Genomic DNA, 23,377 nt, shown 5'->3' with positions numbered 1-23,377 from the left:
CAAGATGTGGTTCATTCAAGACAGAGTTCGACCCCATCGAAGCAGGAGAGTGTTTTCTGTCCTGGAGGAGCACTTTAGGTACCGTATTCTGGCTCTGGGGTACCCAGAGGCCACTGGCATGGATAGGTTTCGACTGGCCGCCATATTCTGCGGATCTGAACACGTGCGACTCCTTTTTCTGGGCGTCTATTAATGACAAGGTGTACATACATAGCCACGAAGTCATTGCTGAGCTAAAAATAGCCATTCAGAAAGTCATGGACAGCATCGATGTTCCGATGCTTCAGCAGGTCACGAAGAACTTCGCTGTTTGTCTGCGCCACATCATTGCCATTGATGGCAGGCATATCGAACATGTCACAACCTAGATCCGAATATCTGTAGTGACGTTCACATGTTGAATAACGTGTGTGCACTCCGTAGGTTGTAACTAATTTACGTTTTCTTTTCACATAGTTCAATAATTATCACCCAGTATGTTTGTAGTCCAACTTCCTTGACCGTTTTTTACTAAGTCGTTATCCTCGTCTATATTTGCTCTTGAATATATTTTACTATTAAATACATGATTTCGGAACTCTATCTGTGAACGATGTAATCAAGCTTTGATCTTCCCATCTCTCGGAACCTTTCCCACGTACATTTCCTGTCTCCCTCTGTGAAAGATTACTTCATTTCTGTCATTTGTAAAGTCCACTGCATGAGAATGTTTAACTGCTTTCACCAGAACTGACGGAGAACAAGGGAACTATGCGGGAGCTCAATACAAACTTCCAGAGGCTGTTGCCAGCCGACATTCCCGTTAAGAGGGAGGAACGCATTACCGTTGCTCGAGACATCAAGAGGTTCTACTTTGAAAATCAACCTCTGGAAGATTCAACCGTCGAAATGTATGGTGACGTAAGTCTCAAGCTAATTAATATAGTTGATTTCTTTTGTTCTCTTCTTAGACTGCTGTATGTATCGATATTTTTCAGTGAAATTTTGAGATAATTGGCAACATTTCCTTCTAACAAAATGTTTTTGAATGAAATAACATACAACTCTAATGTACTCCGGGACCATAAGAGTAGAAGCGAAAACGTTTTATATGCCAAATATGACATCTAGCAAGAGAGTGAGAAAAAAGCTTCTCTCTGTTTGTACATGGCTGATTTGTACCCAAAACATTGACAACGTATTATGAGGCCACAGAATTGGCTGCTCACCGCATCACCGAAAAGGTAATAAGACAAATTAGAAAATATACACTTAATTAAGAATGTTCTAAGCATCGTACCAGAAAACTGACGATCTAAGTGCCAAAAAGAAATTTTTTGCAAGATGATTCTTATAAGGAAGAAAACAGCAACTTGATATTTACTCGTATTTACACAAACACCTCCGTTACCGGTTTCGAACAGATAAGTTTACCTTTGTTGTTGTTTATGTTAGTTGTCTGCTTTTTCCCAACAACTAATATATACGAAAACAGTTTTAATATAAACTTTAACTGGCACCTGAAGCCAAACTGTTGGCTCGAAACTGTTAACGGTGCTACTTGTGTAAATAAATACCTTTGTTAACTTGGATGATTGCTGTTTTCTTCTTTGTGGGAATCAGCTTATATTTTGTACACAGCCACACACTGAAAAATGCCAGCAGTTTTTGAGAAAAAATCAGAATGCAAGTTTTTGTTGGAAGTGCCATTACTACTGAGACGCTATGTTATAGTATCTATAACAAAACGACAGAAATACATTAGGTTTTTAGGTAGTATAACTGAAATGAACGTAAACCATTTCTCATTTTTTTAACTTGTGGAACATTTAAAACATAGCGTATCTAATAAATGTTCATCATTTAAATTTCACAGATCCTTAAAAAGAGCTATAATGAAATATTAATATTTCACCTTACAAATTCATAATTTAACTCCAATAACGTATGACGCTAACTTGGCTCAAAGACCACAGACCATCTACTAACGCATGTTTGAAAGACTTTCTCTTGGTTTGGGTCTTGGATGAAGTCGATGAACATGCAGAAGAGTACCAGTGCTGTTCTACAGCATAGAAAGAGTCGTTTTATGAAAAAATGGCACTCCCATTTCCACACTTCATAACTATTGGAGGTTCGACGTCGATCATGTTCGTTTTATTATTTGTGCTTCTTTCCGCTCATCGTCTCCGCAACTAAAGACTTCCCTATATTAAAATGTACAGCTGATTCACCAAATAAATATGGTTATGTTTTTATATGTAGTACTTTATATGTAGTATTTACATGTAGTCTTTACGACGGAAATTCTGACAGAAAGTTACGCGTGTAGTCCCACGCTAACACCTTTAGTATCAAGATTGATACACTTTTAGGAGTGAGTACATGCTCTGGGTTTGCTGTAGACACAGTACTATTGTAGTACGCATAACAGGAGATCCATATCGTAGGAGTGAAAAGGCGAGGCAGTTGGAAATTTGAAGTATGTTGGCAGAACGTCTAAATTGAACACAGATTCACCGTAGAGTTCTGGCGGCATCTGGACCAAATGTAATTTCACGTATAGTCATAATGAGCAGGTGCTAACAATTTGGCCAAGTCCGCAAAGACGTGGATGACGCTAACTGGGAAGGCAGACCATCCACGTCGACCAAAGACGGTAACGACCAGGTAGTCTAATCGAGTAGGTAACTCGCAAAATTGGCCAATTTTCAAACAATGAGGACCTTTACCAGCGTTTCTCCACTGGCTACGTGACGAAGGAGCGGATTTCTGCCTTCGAAAAACAAAATGATTGACAGAAGATCACGACCATCGGTTACAGGTAGTTGGTGAAAATGTTGTCACATGTGATAAAATGAAACCCCTACAGCCGTTATTATGATTTTATTTCTATGGAAGCTACCAGTTTCGGCGCTTCAGTGTGCCATCTTCACACATGTACGCATAAAGCAGTAACTATGGCATTATCAACTTATCAGTCATGCGACGTAAACAAAGATTAAAAACAGAATGAGAAATAAGGAGAAGACTCAACAAGTGAAAACAGTATAATTCGAAACAAAACATTTCGCAATTAGCGGTGACGGGATGAATAATGCATTACAATATCTATCAGAGGGGTAATGTGCCTTAGGTGGAACAGCGCGCAGGACTGGTTCAAATGGCTCTGAACACTATAGGACTTAACTTCTGAGGTCATCACTCCCCTAGAACTTAGAACTACTTAAACCTAACTAACCTAAGGACATCACACACATCCATGCCCGAGGCAGGATTCGAACCTGCGACCGTAGCAGTCACGCGGTTCCGGACTGAAGCGCCTAGAACCGCTCGGCCACACTGGCCGGCGCGCAGGACTGACGGCGTGTTTGTTGTATGCGCTGTCCACCAGATAGGGACTACTTGCGAGCGGAGTAACACGCCTATAATAGACTAGAATGTACATCCGTACACGTATCGAATGTTCTCATTGTAAACCTCTAAACCAGTGTGGCAGACGTATGCCATATAAAAACGATGAATATGTGGATATGCTTCTGGTCCTTGGTGCATCTGATAACAGGGATGTTGTTGCCGTTCGTGAATATGCTGCTAGATATCCTCTTCGACGCCATCCAAATAAAAATTTGTTTCGTCGTCTGGAACCACGCCTTTGGCAATCAGGTTCTCTCCAAAGCGTGACACAGGTCGTCCACGGACTCGCCATACTCTAGATACTGATGAAGCTGTTCTAGAAGTCATAAACCAAGAACCTCAGCGAAGTATACGTCGCGCAACAAGGCAGCTGGGTGTCACGCAGTGCACAGTCGTTAACGAGCTGCACGAGCGTGAGCTGCAGCCCTATCATTATGCTTTCACGCAACACCTGCATCCGGCAGATCGCCATCAGCAGATGCAATTCTGTGAACGGTTCCAACAACAACGGGAAGTCAACGATGGCTTAGTGAACACCGTAATGTGGTCGGGTGACGCAGTATTCACTTGTGAGGGTGTGTTCAATATGCACAGTACCCACCATTGGTGTGAGGGTAACCCGCACGTAACCTGTGATCATGGATATCAAGTTCACTTTGGTATCAACGCGTGGGCCGGAATATTGGGTGATAGGTTTTTGGCCCCCTGCATGTTGCCTTACCGGTTGACTGCAAAAAGGTATCATGGATTCCTCTATCTGTTTGATGCACTGGTAGATGTTCTACAACATGTTCGGCAGAAGATATGGTTCCAACATGATGGTGCGCCTCCACACTCTGGAATTAATGTGCGACAGTATTTGGACCGAACATTTCCAGGGAAATGGCTCGGACGTAGAACTCCAGATGTATAGCCACCTTGTTCCCCTGACCTAAATACCCTGGATTTCTTCGTGTGGTGACGATTGAAGGGCACATGTACTCTATTCCACCGACGAGTATGGAAAAATTGGTAGCGCGTATTTATGTTGCTCTTGTTACTGTGGACGCAGCTTTGCTGCGGAGGGTTCAGAGCTGCATGATTGGGCGGGTTGCGCAATGTTTGGACGTGCAGGGAGATCGCTTTGAGCGTCTGTTGTTCTGTGGACGACATATTCTGTTGTGAAGGTCATGCGGTCATTAATATGAACATACAGGGCTATTACAAATGATTGAAGCGATTTCATAAATTCACTGTAGCTCCATTCATTGACATATGGTCACGACACACTACAGATTCGTAGAAAAACTCATAAAGTTTTGTTCGGCTGAAGCCGCACTTCAGGTTTCTGCCGCCAGAGCGCTCGAGAGCGCAGTGAGACAAAATGGCGACAGGAGCCGAGAAAGCGTATGTCGTGCTTGAAATGCACTCACACCAGTCAGTCATAACAGTGCAACGACACTTCAGGACGAAGTTCAACAAAGATCCTCCAACTGCTAACTCCATTCGGCGATGGTATGCGCAGTTTAAAGCTTCTGGATGCCTCTGTAGGGGGAAATCAACGGGTCGGCCTGCAGTGAGCGAAGAAACGGTTGAACGCGTGCGGACAAGTTTCACGCGTAGCCCGCGGAAGTCGACGAATAAAGCAAGCAGGGAGCTAAACGTACCACAGCCGACGGTTTGGAAAATCTTACAGAAAAGGTTAAAGCAGAAGCCTTACCGTTTACAATTGCTACAAGCCCTGACACCCGATGACAAAGTCAAACGCTTTGAATTTTCGGCGCGGTTGCAACAGCTCATGGAAGAGGATGCGTTCAGTGCGAAACTATTTTTCAGTGATGAAGCAACATTTTTTCTTAAAGGTGAAGTGAACAGACACAATGTGCGAATCTGGGTGGTAGAGAGTCCTCACGCATTAGTGCAGCAAATTCGCAATTCACCAAAAGTTAACGTGTTTTGTGCAATCTCACGGTTTAAAGTTTGCGGCCCCTTTTTCTTCTGCGAAAAAAACGTTACAAGACACGTGTATCTGGACATGCTGGAAAATTGGCTCATGCCACAACTGGAGACCGACAGCGCCGACTTCATCTTTCAACAGGATGGTGCTCCACCGCACTTCCATCATGATGTTTGGCATTTCTTAAACGGGAGATTGGAAAACCGATGGATCGGTCGTGGTGGAGATCATGATCAGCAATTCATGTCATGGCCTCCACGCTCTCCCGACTTAACCCCATGCGATTTCTTTCTGTGGGGTTATGTGAAAGATTCAGTGCTTAAACCTCCTCTACCAAGAAACGTGCCAGAACTGCGAGCTCGCATCAACGACGCTTTCGAACTCATTGATGGGGACATGCTGCACCGAGTGTGGGAGGAACTTGATTATCGGCTTGATGTCTGCCGAATCACTAAACGGGCACATATCGAACATTTGTGAATGCCTAAAAAAACTTTTTGAGATTTTGTATGTGTGTGCAAAGCATTGTGAAAATATCTCAAATAATAAAGTTATTGTAGAGCTGTGAAATCGCTTCAATCATTTGTAATAACCCTGTATTTATTGTCACTGGTTGCTAATGTGCGACATCTGTTCACTCATATTATATGTAGTATAAATGACAAGTAGATGTTGTGTTATTGTACTGTGCTATCATCTTTAGCATCTCGAAACTGATATTGTTTTTGTAATTATTCTGTGCTATGACTGGTCATTTGTTTCAACTGTCTATTTCTTATTTGTCTAACCACGTGCTTCTTATGTTCAGCTTTACAACATGTAAATTTAGGATACATGTGACCTAAGTAACGGTGTATATTACAATATGGAATGACAGATGAAATTGGCAAATAAAAAAAAATGGGTCCCAACAAAGGATGAAACGCTCAACCTCCTGTATGCTACCCCAAAACTCAATCCACTGCACCAATCACATAGCACAAATAAAATATGCTGACAGAGGTAGTTCCCATATGTGAAGTTACAGTGTTGGCAGATTGCCACTTTTTAACGTCCTTTTTCTGACAGATATACTCGCCTGACGAAATTTTGTGAGAGACACTTTTTTTATATTGCTGGCATGGAGGACACGCGCTGCGAAGCCCGAGTGAGCGAATCACTTCACCTTGCATGTAGAGCCAGCATCTGGGATGCGTAATTTGTTAAACCGATTGTACGATAGTTCCCGCACTCTCCCCGTGCTATCTTCTGGATGGCGTGGATAGTATTTTTCCGAGTCTCGTGGTATGTCTGCAGACCCATGGATTCTACAAATCAATCGCAGTAGTCATTTGATTGGCACTTCCCGCAATAACTTTAGAAACTGCAAAGGTAGATTTTCTATTCCTTCCGCCTTATTTGTTCACAAGTCTTCTAAAGCTCTATTAAACGCTATTCGTAGATCACCTACGACTTCCTTGTCGGTCGTCACTTCTTATTTTGTCACCAGATACTTTCTCCCCCTCGTAGATCCCTTCAATGTACTATTTTCACCTGCCCTGTGTCACCTCTTGCGTTTAATACCTGGATTTCTAATACCTCTTAATGTTGACGACCTGGCCTTTAATTTCACCGAAGACTGCCTTGACTCTTCTGTACGCTGAATCTGTGCTTACGACAACCATTTACCTTTCGATTTTCTTACACTTCTGCTGTAGCCAACTAATTTCGTTCCTAAGTGACTTGTAATGCAGTTCTACTTCATACTCACTAATATTTTTATACTTCTGCTGTAGTCGATTAATTGAAGTATTTTTTCAGTTACCCAAGGTTTCTTCGCAGTTACCTTCTAGTTCCATAGCTGTGTGTTCAACCTCTGGCATTTTCCTTTTACGAATGTTCATTTTTCTTCAACTTACTTGCCGAATGTGGTGTTCATTAGGAGATTATCTACGCCATCAGGCAACTTCAAACCCACTTCAGTTTTCCTCAGTACTTCAGTGTGCCACTTTTCTAAACATCGGTTCTTCTTTGCTATTCACTTTAAATGTGGCGCATTCTTCTTTACTGGTATAACATTTCCTTTTATAGGCTAAGTAGTACAACTGACACAGAGGATGCCTTCTCTTTTCCTCCGTAACGTAAGTAATAAACAGATTACAGCATATTAATTGTTAACATCAATCAAATTCTCTATGTTCAACAAACACAACTTCCTGGTTTTGTTTTCTGTACGGCTATTGGTGCGTAGTCCTCCGATCACGGAGACCTCCGTTGAAAGTCTCTAAAAAGAATTTCCTATAAAACATTTCTAACGAGACGATGTTTTGTGTGTTACGTAGCACACAAACTAGTGCCTCAACGTGTTAGCAAACTAGAAAGGCCGTTTCATTGCTTGGAACACAATACGTAGGAATTTGACACATTCACTGTCTGCACAGCGTAGTAAAATGTCACGACCCTCTTCCGCAACACTGCCTTCTTTGGTGTACCTAAATTAAAGAACGCCACACTTCCTTTCGAATATGTTGATAATATGCCAACTAGCTCTGCAGATGACGAAGAAATTGAAGAAATGTATGACGAAATAAAAGAAATTATACAGACAGTGAAGGGAGACGAAAATTTAATAGTCATGAGTGACTGGAATTCGGTAGTAGAAAAAGGGAGAGAAGGAAACGTCGTAGGTGAATATGGATTGCGGCTAAGAAACGAAAGAGCAAGCCGCCTGGTAGAATTCTGCACAGAGTACAACTTAATCAGAGCTAACAATTGGTTCAAGAATCATAAAAGAAGGTTGTATACATGGAAGATGCCTGGAGATACTGACAGGTTTCAGATAGATTATATAATGGTAAGACAGAGATTTAGCAACCAGGTTTTAAAATGTAAGACATTTCCAGGGGTAGATGTGGACTCTAACCACAATCTACAGGCTATGAACTTTAGATTAAAAATGAAGAAACTGCAAAAAGGTGGGAATTTAAGGAGATGGGACCCGGATAAACTGACTAAACCAGAGGTTGTACAGCTTCAGGGGGAGCATAAGGGAACAATTGACAGGAATGGGGGAAAGAAATACAGTAGAAGAAGAATGGGTAGCTTTGAGAGATAAAGTAGTTAAGGGAGAAGAAGATCAAGTAGGTAAACAGATGAGGGCTAATAGGAGTCATTGGGTAACAGAAGAGATATAGAATTTAATTGATGGAAGGAGAAAATTTAAAAATGCAGTAAATGAAGCAAGCAAAAAGGAATACAAACGTCTCAAAAATGAGATCGACACAAAGTGCAAAATAGCTAAGCAGGGATGGCTAGAGGACAAATGTATGGATGTAGAGGCTTATCTCACTAGGGGTAAGACAGGTACTGCCTACACGAACATTAAAGAGACCTTTGGAGAAAAGAGGACCACTTGTATGAATATCAAGAGCTCAGATGGAAACCCAGTTCTAAGCAAAGAAGGGAAAGCAGAAAGGTGTTTAGTCCCCCTTAAACATCCCAACAACCACCACCTCCACCAGAAAGGTGGAAGGAGTATATAGAGGGTCTATACAAGGATGATGTACTTGAGGACAATATTATGGAAATGGAAGAGGATGTAGATAAAGATGAAATGGGAGTTACGATACTGCGTGAAGAGTTTGACAGAGCACTGAAAGACCTAAGTCGTAACAAGGCCCCGGGAGTAGACAACATTCCATTAGAACTACTGACGGCCTTGGGAAAGCCACCGGCCGATGGTGGCTAAGCGGCTCTAGGTGCTTCAGTCTGGAACCGCGCGACCGCTACGGTCGCAGGTTCGAATCCTGCCTCGGGCATGGATGTGTGTGATGTCCTTCGGTTAGTTAGGTTTAAGTAGTTTTAAGTTCTAGGGGACTGATGACCTGAGATGTTAAGTCCCATAGTGCTCAGAGCCATTTGAACCATTTGGGAGAGCCAGTCCTGACAAAACTCTACCATCTGGTGAGCAAGATGTATGAGACAGGCGAAATACCCTCAGACTTCAAGAAAAAATATAATAATTCCAATCTCAAAGAAAGCAGGTGCTGACAGATGTGAAAATTACCGAACAATCAGTTTAATAAGTCACGGATGCAAAATACTAACGCGAATTCTTTACAGACGAATGGAAAAACTGGTAGAAGCCGACCTCGGGGACGATCAGTTTGGATTCCGTAGAAATATAGGAACACGTGAGGCAATACTGACCCCACGACTTATCTCTGAAGCTAGATTAAGGAAAGGCAAACCTACGTTGTCTAGAATTTGTAGATTATAGAAAGCTTTTGACAATGTTGACTGGAATACTCTCTTTCGAATTCTGAAGGTGGTAGGGGTAAAAGACAGGGAGCGAAAGGTTATTTACAATTTGTACAGAAACCAGATGGCAGTTATAAGAGTCGGGGGACATAAAAGAGAAGCAGTGGTTGGGAAGGGAGTGAGACAGTGTTGTAGACTATCCCCGATATTATTCAATTCGTATATTGAGCAAGCAGTGAAGGTAACGAAACAAACATTCGGAGTAGGTATTTAAATCTATGGAGAAGAAATAACATTGAGGTTCGCCGATGACATTGTAATTCTGTCAGAGACAGCAAAGGTCTTGGAAGAGCAGTTGAACGGAATGGACAGTGTCTTGAAAGGAGGACATAAGATGAATATCAACAAAAGCAAAACGAGGATAATGGAATGTAGAGGAATTAAGTCGGGTGATGCTGAGGAAATCAGATTAGGAAATGAGACACATAAGTAGTAAAGGAGTTTTGTTATTTAGGGAGCAAAATAGCTGATGAAGGTCGAAGTAGAGAGGATATAAAATGTAGACTGGCAATGGCAAGGAAAGCGTTTCTGAAGATGAGAAATTTGTTAACTTCGAGTATAGATTTAAGTGTCATGAAGTCGTTTCTGAAAGTATTTGTATGAAGTGTAGCCGTGTATGGAAGTGAAACATGGACGATAACTAGTTTGGACAAGAAGAAAATAGAAGCTTTCGAAATGTGGTGCTAGAGAAGAATGTTGAAGATTAGATGGGTAGATCATATAAATAAAGAGGAGGTATTGAATAGGATTGGGGAGAAGAGAAGTTTGTGGCACAACTTGACTAGAAGAAGGGATCGGTTGTTAGGACATGTTCTAAGGCTTCAAGGGATCACCAGTTTAGTATTGGAGGGCAGCGTGGAGGGTAAAAATCGCAGAGGGAGGCCAAGAGATGAATACACTGAGCAGATTCAGACGGATGTAGGTTGCAGTAGGTACTGGGAGATGAAGCTTGCACAGGATAGAGTAGCATGGAGACCAGCATCAAGCCAGTCTCAGGACTGAAGACCACAACAACAACATGCTGGTAATAAATGAAGTATCGTTATTAGTCAGGTCTACAGAATGAACCTATTGTGTTGCAAAATTCTGGCAACCACTTTAGTGCTTGTGAATGCCGTTGATGAATCTTAGTCTGAAGACCTTTCTCTTCGCCAGCTCCGAGGCGACCTCTTCTTCGTGCATCCCTCCCTTGTGACGGCCCGAGTGCAATCTGCAGTCGCCGGAGCACAGCCGGTGTATTTCTATCACTTCGAGGCCGTCACCAATCTTAACGTGGCCAAGAAGATCTTAACCAAAGCTGACATTGCTGGTAAATACATAATTCTTGACATGAAAATCTTCCGCTATTTTTCTAGCAGAAATAACGGAAAAACAAAGTCCCATAATCAATCGAAATATAAGAGGCGATCAGAAAGTCTCCGTTCGAATGCCGTACAGTCCAGAATCGGTATGGCGCTATAGGCAAAATCGACAGGACCTGAAGCAATCGTTCAACTGACGCACCAGGTTAAGTATATCTGTTTGGTAAAGCAACGAGTCCTCCTGCACGAAGAAGTCCGAAAGCGCCTGCTGCACATCCTCGTCCGACAGGCATTCAAGGTCTTCTTTAAGGGACGCGAGGGGAGATATCGGGAGTGTCGAGTGTAACGGAGGAGGCTGGCTTCCGCGATCGACCGACATCTTGTGTCGAATTGGCTCCAGCACAGACATGGAGCACCATTCCATAACGGAGGTTTTCGGCAGACATGCTGCCTCCATTCTTCATTCTCCAGTGCATTCCTACCGGTGTTTGTCCCTCTTTAGCCAAGAAAAGAATAACAGCACGTCGGCCACGTTAGGACGTCTTTATTAATAATGTTGTTGAACCGTAATTTATTTTCAAAGAATTTTCTTGAGAATTACGGTTCATTACTGGTTAACACACCAAATCAGACAAACATGACAGAGGAAATTCCGAACGACAGACAGACACTAACTGCCTAATAAATGCGGACGAGAGACAGACGAGCAAGCTGGGGACGAGAGACTGGCCAAGAAAACAAGTAGAATTTAACAAGTAAATGAAACAACATATCACCAATCACTTAACTTCTAATAAAGTGCAATTTCTGGAGAAGACCTGGCGCAGCATCCCGAAATCGCTATCCCGAACCGTCCGCTGCCAGCCGCTTCAACGGACGCGGGAAGGCGCGCCGATCTCCCGTCTCACGGTGTCGCAGCTCGCACCGGCCAGACCGATGTCGTGGGTTGACTCGTGTTGCTATCGTGTCGACCGCGAAGCCACTATCCCTTGCTATGCGGCGCGGCCCACTGGACTCACGTGGCGACTTCACAAGCGCCGACGCTCGCGGACAAGTCATCTTGTATCTCAGTGCGCGACCGACCAACTGATCGATCTGACCGCCAATGACCATTCCCTGAGCAACTTCAGCAGCCTGGCGGCCTAACGTGCAGACTCAGATGCAGAAAATAAGCCCCGACCGGGCGACCACTCGCTGAGTTCTCTTACTGGTGGAGTGTCATTTATCCGGCTTTAAAGATTGATCCGAACGAAAGACATACTAGCACTCCGGACGACAGACAGACATTAACTGCCTCACAAACTCGGACGAGGGACAGACTAGCAAGCTGGGGACGAGAGACTGACCCAGACTTCACCCAAGACTGACCGACTGGCAAGCTCATAGCGCCCCTTATATGCACGTGGACGGGCAACCTTTCCCCTTTCTTACCAGAGAGAGAGACACCAAAGCTGCGATTGCCACAGCGGCGCCACCGCCATAAATGGAGGGCGATTGCTTCACACTACGCGCTGCGGCGCGCTCTTCGAAACAGCAATTTTTACCATGGCTCAGTTGTCATAGTTCACGTACACGCATTTACCTCTCGCACGTTGCAAAGTCACCAATGCCAAACTAATCTCCCGCACGTTTGCCAGTGCTTATATATCCGAAATGAAGTCGTGCTACGGTGCGTATACCCTTCAGCAACGCCATAAAGAGAAACTTTCTGATTACCCCTTATAAAATTTACATGTATAATTGTATGATTTCATGTTGAATTACTTTTAACTTTTAAAGGATATATACCATGTAACAGACCCTGCAGTGGTTATCGCTTAAATTTATAGGGGCCTCACACGGCGATGACGTCGCCTATTTGTTCTACGGACAATTGTTTAAAGACATACCCAAGGGACCAGAAACGGTGGAAGGAAAAGCAATAGCGCGTATGACCCGCATGTGGACGAACTTCGCCACTAAGGGGTAAGTACGGTAGCTGAATAATACTACACCTTACGATAATACATGTCTGTTGTTCTGTACTGTAGATGTGGCTCTTCTTCATCAACTCGCCTTGCACAATGACGGCATTTAGTTTCGAAATAAAATAAACAAACACCCGTCGACAGAAGAGAAGAAATATGCAAAAACAAAGTTATGTAAACTCGTCGGACAAAATACTTGTAACTCCCTTAAAAGTACACTTGGAGCGCTGTTCATGGCACACAATTGTTTCTGTTCGGTCATGTGACCATCCAATACATGTGTAAGTCATGGCAGTCAAGTGCTGTGTACGTGCCAGTCAGTTGTAGGGGATCAGAGTAGTGTGACTGGATGACGTGAAGAAGTGACTGAATGGCAGAAAGTAGCTATCGCGCCTGGACGTACCATGACCATACCATGAATAAAGTTGCCCAATTCGTTGGTATACCACCTTGGATTGTCTACCGTACGAGGTTTGTTTGATAAGGCCGCTAAATTTCCGTGAAATGATTGAACACTTTTGCTCCGCCATCGTGGTATAAGTTTCATTATTCCAATGGTCGTAAAAGAATTTCAACAGTGTTCAGTGTATTGTTGATTGTAGACAGCCGTTTGAATTGGTCAGTGTATCGAATACGATTTAAAGAGGAGAAAACATTTTCATTTGAGGGGGTGATCTGCCGTGCAAATATAAACTGAACTGGATAAAGTTCAGAGTCTGCACCGTCACTGAAGACCATCTGCTTTTGAATTAATCAATTTAAAAGTGGTCTGACAGCACTGAACACGGTCTTGCTCTCCAATTGTAGTCGCCACTATCAAAACCGTTTACAAAATCAACGGTATGGTAACGCAAGATCGCCGAATAAAAATCCGTGTGGTTACTGATACTGTACGCATCGTAACTGAGTGAGTGCATAATATCCTACAACGAGGATTGGCTATGAAGAAGATGTGTGCATGATGGAGTGCCGTGATTCCTCACAATCGATCAAAAGCGTATCTCGTACAGCATTTGAACACAATGTCTGGCGGCGTTCAACCGCAATCCGCAAGACTTCTTGCGTCAGTTCGTAACTGCTGATGAAACATAGATCCATTGTTACGTACCAGAGTCGAAATGGCAGTCAAAACAAGTTAACCGAAGAAAGCAAGGATAATTTTTTGTCAGCTCGTAAGGTGTTTAGGTGGGTTTGGATTTCCAGGGAATAAATCCATAGAATACATGTAAACGGCAGACACACGTCTGGATTCTATTATTCATTGTTGGATCTGTTGAAACAAGCTTTGGCTGAAAGCAGGCCACATTTGGCACACAAAGATTTGCTCTTTTGCCAGGATAATGCACCATCCTACACAGCAGTGATAACAATGGCGGAAGCTCCTGAAATGGGCTTCGAATTGGTTCCTCATCACTAGGGCGCCAAGTGACTTCTTCCCGTTCAATATCTTGAAACTTTGGCTTCTTGGGAACATATTTTTATATAATCAGGAGGAGACAGTTGCAGTCTACGAGTATTCTTTGCAGTCAACTAGTATTTTCGGAGTCTGTTCAAATGTGTGTGATATCTTATGGGACTTAACTGCTAACGTCATCAGTCTCTAAGCTTACACACTACTTAACCTAAATTATCCTAAGGACAAACACATACACCCATGCCCGAGGGAAGACTCGAACGTCCGCCGGGACCAGCCGCATGGTCCATGACTGTAGCGCCCTAGACCGCTCGGCTAATCCCTCGCGGCTTTCAGAGTCTGACAGAACATATCTTTCTTATGGAATGAAAGAGCTGGAGCATCGCTGGAAAAAGTGTATATCCCTGAAAGGTAACTCTGTCGAGAAGTAAGATGAGTTGTTTACGAAACTAACTTTTTTACCAGGCTTATCAAATCACCCTCGAAATACGCGTAGGCATGTAACACGCCGTAAGAGCAGTGGATGTATAAACATGCTAACCTGTTTAGACCGGAGACATGTGTTACGCCTTACTACTGGCTGTAGGTTTGAAACCCGACATGAATTGCTGCTGTCAGTTATTTCAGACGCATATCAGCCAGTTTTCGAACAATCATTGCAAACGATACTGCATGAAATGGAAACTTGGAGTCGGGTGCCTCGCAGATGACCAGTGCTCTCTGCGATACCGCACAGTAGCCAGCTGGAGGCGTCCTGAGTGGTCCGAACTGTTGATATTTGGCCCCATTTCAGATGATTTAAGGCGATGAATGCACAGAAAGGCCGACGAAGTGTTTATTCCGCAGTGTGCGGAGGGTTGCGTTTAGGTTTCAGGTGGTTCTGGGATGTTATTGAGGGTTGATTTCGTGAAGATGATCCAGGATGGTTATTTTAACATTATCGGTGACCAAGTGTTATCCATTCTTCTACATCTTCATGATGAGGACGATACGGACACTTCCGTCTTGTAGACTGTCCAAAGGCCTGCACACTCAAGTTCCTGGTTTGACTAACGCTACTGTATTCAATCACAGCTCGATTTACACGCTAAATAATACAATATTACATCCTTTGGGGGGATACGCGACCGTTGTCAAATACAAGTGGAGCGGATTTATTCATCATGAAAAATATGATGCACAAATCCGCTCCACTTTGTATTTGGCAAGTTCTTTATTTTCGATAAAATCGTACACATGACGCTGTTTTCCGGATGTAGGTCCTATCTTCAGGGGCATGATTGAGTACGAGAATATCGTACCAGTCATGTAAAATATCCTACAAATTTATCAAGTAACATGCGACTTCCCGTGCCGGTGAGGCATAAGAAGGTTCTTTGAGTCAACCAGAACCACACCGAGTAAACGGGACCATGTAAGTGCCCAGCCCACGGCATATCGTGGACGGCTAACCAGATCGCTCAAAATACTACTGCGCCAACCGCAGTGAGACGCCTGAGTACATTTATACGTCAGAGAGCGGCCGCTACCAGAACTAACGCCAAGAGCGCGAGGGACAACTGCAGCTGTGGAAGTGAGTCCGACCATTCTCTCTACTAACATCATCAAACCTATTATAATATGCAGAGCCTTTGAAGATACGGCATAAGGCCAGGAAAAAGGAGGTTATGATGAACTGAAGATTAAAATTGAAAAAAAAACGAAAAGTACTAAAATGAGGAGATAGGACCTGAATAAGTCAAAGAAAACAGAAATTGTTCTGAGAGTCTAAGGGAGCATTAGGCAACGAATGATTGAAACAAGGGAAAGGAACACGATGCAGTTGCTCAAGTATTTACCAGTCTTTGGTGTTTCTCCGGTGTTGTACAACTTTCCTGTGAGGTGAGTTTCGGCAGGACGCTCTGCACATTTTACCTGGTCCTAAAAGCAATCACAATCGGCTGTAAGGCAGCTCGTAAGTCAATGCATTTCATTGCGATGATTTCAAACTCCTGACGGTGCACGCGGTCTGATCGCGATTTCTTTTCTTCAAAGACGAATCTTTTGCCACTCTGCAGAACTATATAATAGATTGTATGAGCCTTGTTCGGTTCTATTCAGCCTTCATATTAATCTCGATATTGATGAGAAGCGTCCGAAACCTAAAGTGTTACCGATCCAAAACATGAGTGTGTCATGTCCCAAACATGTCCCAGATGAACTGCCGTACTGAATGCCTGATATGTGCCTTAAAGCCTTTCTGCCTACCTGTATTATTGAACTCCACAATGTTTCGAGTGGACATATTGACAATAATTTTATATTTTATTATTGTTGTATTGCTAACAGATATACTTTAAAGACAAGTGTACTTACAAATACTGAACATACGCACACACACACGCACACACACACACACACACACACACACACTCACTCACTCACTCACACACACACACACTCACTCACTCACACACACACACACACACACGCACACACACTCACTCACTCACTCACACACACACACACACACACACACTCACTCACACACACACACACACACACACACACGCACGCACGCACGCGCGCGCGCGCGCGCGCGCGCACAGAAAGAGAGGGAAAGCAGGGAATGTTGCCACTACTCTTCAATCATCAAACAAAACGTCAAGGCCGTACCGAGATGGATACACCGGTTGTTGTCGGATAGCCGCAGTTGCGCACCGTGGGGCCACCACTTGAATGGGCGACCGTCCTGGTGCGCCGCGTGCTGTTGATATTTTTCCCTTTGCCTTCACGGCACAGGGAACGAGAGGGGTAGTGGCGTAAATTTCCTGATCACAATTGTCCTGTATTATATTCCAAACCTCCCCACAGCGTGTCGTGAAATGAGGGCATGCGACACTGTTGTTGATCCGTACGACGGATGGAACAATTAAGATTGGCGGCCACTTTGCTGCTCTTTGAGAGGAAAAGGCTTTGTGCCATGGCATGGTTTCGCCGTCTAGCTTCTCCCATCATCAGGAACACGACAGTGGACTACACATACACACCACTACAGTCATCAACGCTTAAAAGACGCACTTACATACACAGTTCTCACGGTTCGCGAGCGAAATGTATCTGCAAGTGTGGGAAATATGAAAAACGTTTACCGTCGGCGGCTGTACCTGCCCTTCTCGGCCCCACACTCATTCAGGCCAGACGGCTTAACTTTTGCTTCACCAAACAATAAATAAACTTTACTGTAAACAAATGTATCTTGTATTTTCCCCGTAACGAGCAAATTCTCAAGATACGAAGTAATATTCTGCACGTCTTCTGACATTTGATGTATGGCTTGCGCGAGGCGGATATTTAATACGAGCATAATTACTTGAAAATCTTCAGTAGAGAAGCAACTTCAACTGATCCACGCTCCTTTTAGAATCAGGAAATAATTCATTTAAACTTTGGTATGATTTCCGAAAAATTGCTACCGTAAAACTTTTCCCATTTTCATGTAAAATTTTACACTGCATTGTTGCGCCCTTGGATCAGAAATTATTATGATCATCACTAACTTGTACAACACTCAAAATCCAATATTTCGGAAACTGAGTCGGCCGTAGTGGCCAAGCGGTTCTAGGCGCTTCAGTCTGGGACCGCGCGACCGCTACGGTCGCAAGTTCGAATCCTGCATCGGGCATGGATGTGTGTGATGTCCTTAGGTTAGTTAGGTTTAATTAGTTCTAAGTTTTAGGGGACTGATGACCTCAGAAGTTGTACCATAGTGCTCAGAGCCATTTGAACCATTTTCGGAAACTGAACAAGGTTTCCTCATTCTGAAACAGTGCCCTTAGTCTGGAGGTTGTGGCGGATACTGGTGATCCCAAATGCACGTCGCTAGGACGCTTCATTTCTATTCAGAAGTCACCTGATAGGTGGTCCTGATCGAGAATGTGCTGTGTATGACGACCAACTGTGGGAGTTGGATGCAGTGTATGGTGCGAGTGTAGACACGGTATCTGAGCTATCTACTGCAGACAAATGCGTAGTGATCATAAACGCACGTCGCGAGTTACCTCACATGGGATGATAATCGACATAAGACGCATGGGCCATAGTATTTCGGAGGTAACACAAGAATTCGAATTTCGTAGGTCAACAGCATGTAGAACGGATTTTCAATACCGCAGACAATATTTCTACACTAAATTGTGACACTAGTATTTGGTGAATGGACATCTCGTCACCTCCGCAGAGCCATACATGGTCTCCGATAGGTTGCCACTGATTGGAAAGCGGAGTGTCAGGAACCCACCCCTAATTCGACTGTAGAGGGACATATGCAATGCAAAGGCACTACCAGACACCAACCAACTCGTGTCCCTTTGCCCTCCCATTTGATTTGGCTACTCAAGCGTATTTCTCGAATAGTCTTGAAGCCTAAATTAAAAGAGTAGCTACAGATAGGCCACCACAGAGGTTAACGTATCCATCAGAAAGACGGATAACCATCAAGCTTCTCGGCTCTCTTTGCAAGTGACACAACTGAGACTTGTGGGATTGAACCTAGAACATCGGTAAACAGTTTTCTGATCAAATAATGAACGTCACCACCTTTCTTGGCCAAATATCTACCCTTTCAGTTTGCGAAATCATTAATGCCACGCCATCTTGCTCTATTTAAATGAATACTGTATATCTGTGTGTTGTAACTTTATGATTATCATTTTACAGGAATCCCACACCAGATCCTGAAGATCCCATTTTGTCTGTGACATGGACTCCATTCAAGAAAGACAATCGGTGCTACTTGAAAATCACAAAGGACGGACTGAGTGTCGAGAGGGACCTCTACAAGGAAAGGATGGATTTCTGGGACAAGCTCTACAGACAGTAAAAGCATGATTGTGCTCAGGACAATCACCATGAATTGTGTTGCTATGCATTGCAATGTTCTTCCGTAGACCCAAAAGTGACTTAACTGATTTATGCGATATGACATCCATTTGTGCATGTTGCAATCAATAAATTGAGTTCCTACTGAGAAAATCCCAAGACTGTAACTAAAAACTCAGTATACGACAAAAGAAAACAAGTATATCAGATCATGTAATGAAGACATTGTGTATACTGAATAAAGTCCTTCAAAAATTAGTAAACATGTTGACTGTCACATCCTTTCCTTTTTCTTCTTCCTTAGCGTTTGTCTCGCGTGCTGGAGGGTTCCGCTGTTTTGGCTCGTTGTCGCTACTTCTTGCGATCTTGTGCTTGATCTGGGTGAAGGCCTGAGGTCTTGAGGTCTTCATGCAGGGCGTCAAGCAATCGCTGCCTTAGTCGCCCTGCTGGTCGTTTCCCATTTACATTTAGATTGAAACTAGTCTTTGCCACAGTTGTCTCGTATGCTCTGCCATGCCCGTACCAACGTAGGCTTCTATATCTCATTTTGTCTACTATTGATGCAACACCACATATCCTGCGAACTTCATTATTCGTAACATGGTCATGCAATGTTAATCCTGATGTCCACCTAAACATTTTAGTCTCCATAACAGCAAGTCTTTGGTCTAATTTCTTTGTTGAACGCCAGCATTCAGCCCCATACAGTGCAACTGAACTGATTACCGATCGGTTTAATTTTGATATGAGCCTGTTTGGAATTTTCTTGTCGCATAGTACTCCAAAAACGGAACGCCATTTGAGCCATTCGCTGCTAAGGTGTTTGGAGATATCTGCACTGAGATTTACATCGCCAGCAATTTTCGAGCCCGGGTACTTAAAAGTCCTTGCTGCTGGGAGGCCAACACCGTTGATTGTGATGGTTACAGAGTCATTTAAATCTGTGGTAAGGTAATACGTTTTAAGACAATGATCGGTAGTCCTACATCTGCAAGGCGGTCATTCCATACTTGGACTTGAAGTTGTAGATCATTCTTATCTTCACTGGCTGGTAGTACATCATCAGCCTGCAGTAACGTCCAGGGAGACGTTTTCAACTGGTTTCTTGTGACTGTATCCATGACAGTGATAAATAGGAGCGGTATGAGAGCAGATTTCTGATGAACTCCCACGGAAATAGCGAAGTCGTCAGATAGTCCAGCAGCTGACTGTATCCGGCTCTTCGTGTTCTATAACGCCAGATAACGAGAACTGGCAGTCATCTGCCAGTCCATGAGATGGTTTAACTGTTTTCTGTTCCCCTGTACACCCAACAAATCAGGCATGCATATAACTGCAGTCTGGAAATACACACATACAAGACAAAACAATATACGCAGGTGGATGGTATGTGAAACTCCACGACTCAGACTATTATGATTTGGCGTTGTGGCAACTCAAAGACGGAGAAAGAGGAAGACGGGCGGTCAGCGTTCCGTCGTCGACGTGATTAGGGACGAAATAGAAGCTGGTATTGAGGTAGGAAATCGGTCGTGACATTTTTAAAGGTGCCATCCCAGAATTGTCTTAAGCGGTATAGAGAAAATGCTGGATATCTAAATTATGATGACCGGAGGGGGTTATCAATTTCTGTCCTTCCGAATTCAGTTGCAACTGTATCAGTATTCTGCTTAACTTTAATTTACCTTCTCACTAATGTTCTTCCTACTATTTTACTTGGGTGGCAAAATTTCATTGAAGTCAGAAATTTAGACATTCAGGGATTTGATTTTTGAGGGGTATTACCTCTCACATGTCAATTTATTTTGTTAAATGACTACGGGGTGAGGAATTAGTCGAGAAAACATGACTAACATTGAAGTTAAGAAGCATTTCAGGAGTTCGTAAATATTCTGTGTATATATAAAAATGTATGTACGTGTGTTTCACATTTTCAAAATCACTGGCCCGATTTCAACAAAAATCTGTTGTCCCCTTAGAAAAATTATACATGGCTGTGCGTAAACTGACACACAATATTTTTAGCGCAACGCAATCTGACTTTTAATAATCCGTACAAAAGAATGGCCCTGACTAACAATAACCTATACCTTTCACAAATCACTTACCTCACAAAAATCTTCGTTACCCAAACTACTGCAATACAGCGAGCGCCACTACTGCCAGCTAAATAAAAGTTTCAAACTACTGAAGGCACTAACTACTGATAGGCATAGTTAGCAAATGAAAGATTTTGATAGAGAACAAACAACGTATTTACCTTAATAGTGTTCAAAAGTCATAATATATATAGCAGTTCATGACATCCATTCTTACAAATGTACTGCTTCTGATGGACACACGTCCAGATCATCCGCTCTAAAAAATCCGCCATCTCACTTCCCCACATCCACCACTGCTGGCCGCTCACTTCCAACTGCGCAACGCTACGCGCTGTTAACAGCCAACAGCCCAACATTACAATAAGCGAATATTACAAAATGCCACCCAGCCACAGACTGCACACAGCACAGTCAGTGATTTCCATACATAGCGCTACGTGGCGTTACCAATATAAAAACCTAAACAGCTTACTTACACAGTTACTGCCAGGAAAGAATCCCTGTGGGGATTACATCCACATAGCTATTAAAACGCTGTGGGTGACGAGGCAGATTAGTCATGATACGCGAATACCCAGACTTTATTCATACAGTATTTGAGAATGAGAGCACTTAGTGCCTTACAACAAACCTTACACACAACTTCAAACCCCTAAGAAACTGTCTCGCTGACAAACCTCACAAAATGATGAAAGGAGAAAAGTTTATCGCTTACTACATTTTCGCAGTCCATGCACTAATTTGTTACTTCTTTATTATTAACTGTATCCGCGGCACATGTTTCAGACAGTATTCATACCTATCACTGAATGTACCTGCAAAATTATATCACTGTACCAATGATACTTAGGAGATATGACATCATAAACACTAAGATTCGTGGGATACTGAAGGACCATGCATGACGTTTTAATTTATTACGTCTTTGGTACTAACTCCGTTCCCACACATTTCACAGACATCATACATATATATAATTCAATGTACCTGGAAATTATGTCATTGTACGACACATTGTTCAAGGGACATGACAACATAAAGATTGTGCCGTGTAAAAACTAAACAGCCAAGCGAAATTTGCTAGAGATACAGAAAAAATATTTGTTACATCCGTGACAAGTTCGTATTCTGGCACAGATGAGGTTGAAAACTTCTCCTAGAACGCTGGATCGTTCGCAGCCAAACTTGGTGGCCGCGCGGTGTAGCCGCGCGGTCTAGGATCCCTGCCACTGGCTATCCCCCCGTCGGAGGTTAGAGTTCTCCTGCGAGCATAGGTGTGTGTGTGTTGTTCTTAGAGCAAGTTAAGGTTAGAGTAAGTAGCGTGTAAGCCTAGAGACCGATGACCTCAGCAGTTTGGTCCGTCAGGGACTTACCACAAAATTTACAAACTTGGTACACACATTAACTTCTACTCAGGCAGAAACACTAAAGGGTGAGGTTGAGAACTTGGAGAGAAAACATGGGACAGAGAAAATGGAATGGTAGGGGGAAGGCGGTGATTGACAAATATGGGGGGTATGGGGGTGGAAGAAGTCGACATAGAGAGGAGGGTGAGGAGGTAGAGAGTGAGGGGGGAGGAGAGGAATTGAGAGGAGGGAGGAGGAGGAGAGGGTCAAGAGTGGGAGAGAGAGGGGGGGGGGAGAGGATAGGAGAGAGAGAGGTAGGAGGACAGGTTCAGAAAGAGGAGGGAAGAGGAGGTCGAAGAAAGAGGAGTGGAGAAGAGGAACAGAGAGATGGGGGAAGAGGAGAAGGACAGCGAGATGGGAGAAGAGGAGGAGAATGCCAGAGAGAGAGATAGAGGAGAAAATGGACTAACAGAAGACAGGAATAAATACATACCCGTGTAATGCTCGGTACTTAGCTGGTATACATTGGAAAGAGTACATGGTTAAGGAGTGAAGGGCTGCGTTTATTCCACTGACACGTGTGAGTTGAACTTACTTTATTCAAATTTCGTAAGAACAGTGCAATATATGTTGGAACTTCTCGTACATCATCTTCCTAGCAGCGAAGGTGTAACTGCATCATATGAAGTCAGTTATACGTTTCTGGGAGTGGCAGTTGGTATTAATAATTGTATTTTATTGTATTGTATGTTAACT

General features: G+C 43.3%; 1 pseudogene; it reads left to right on the top strand.

The window, feature by feature from the left end:
- Positions 1-19,174, top strand: part of LOC124775524 — an 83,340-nt pseudogene extending 64,166 nt beyond the window's left edge.
- The last annotated feature ends 4,203 nt before the right edge of the window (positions 19,175-23,377 follow it).

Source organism: Schistocerca piceifrons, chromosome 2 (assembly GCF_021461385.2).
Source record: "Schistocerca piceifrons isolate TAMUIC-IGC-003096 chromosome 2, iqSchPice1.1, whole genome shotgun sequence".
NCBI classification, from domain to species: Eukaryota; Metazoa; Arthropoda; class Insecta; order Orthoptera; family Acrididae; genus Schistocerca; species Schistocerca piceifrons.
The sequence above is the reverse complement of the archived record's forward strand: the minus strand, read 5'-3'. Positions and strand labels throughout refer to the sequence as shown.